Below are 754 nucleotides of genomic sequence, written 5' to 3'. Positions count from 1 at the left end.
GCCTGCTGTCCCTGAGACATGCCCGTTTCCCCACCTCCATGACTTTGTTCTCTGCTCCTCCTCATCAGCCTCAGGAAGATGCCCTGACACTTGGGCAGGCAAGCACCAGCTCCGGGTCAAAGCCCCCAGAGACTTTTATTAGGAACAAAGATGATGCACAGCATAAAAACGGGAATAAAAATAGGGGAAACTCCAGGCGGTTTCTGTTGCCCATGAGACAAGCAACATGGTTCCCAGGTGCTCACGGCTCTCCCAGCTCCACAGACCTCTTCTCCCTCCTGGCTGCACCCAGCTGCACAGCAGGGATGGGCTCTCATGGCCTGGGGCTCTGGGACTGTTGTGCACAGAGCTCCGGTGTCACAGCCGTTGTGTCCTCAGGGGGATGTGCCAGAGACACCTCTTCAGCATCATCATAGCCCATGCTCCCCAGGGACAGGGGCCACGTGTCTCCTTCAGCTCCAGGCACCCCAGCACTTGTCCAGGAGCACAGGCTGGCCCCTGCAAGCAGCAAGGCAGGACAATGCAGTTCAGCCCATGGGGTCTGTACAGCATCTTCCTCCCTGCTCCTTCTCCTACCCCTAGTCCCTCCAAGGAAAACGCCTGGGACAGGTTCCCCCTTCCCAGGAGGCTGGGGTCTCAGGACAGCAGTGACTTGGGTGACCCCAGGGTTGGCACCCCAGGAACCAGCAGTGCTAAATTTCCCTCTCACCTCCGGGTGCATCCCTGGGCTCTGCTCCCTCCTCTGGCTCCCTGG

The sequence above is a fragment of the Haliaeetus leucocephalus genome, unplaced genomic scaffold (assembly GCF_000737465.1).
Source record: "Haliaeetus leucocephalus isolate CR32 unplaced genomic scaffold, Haliaeetus_leucocephalus-4.0 Scaffold408, whole genome shotgun sequence".
NCBI classification, from domain to species: domain Eukaryota; kingdom Metazoa; phylum Chordata; class Aves; order Accipitriformes; family Accipitridae; genus Haliaeetus; species Haliaeetus leucocephalus.
Note: the sequence above shows the minus strand (reverse complement) of the source record.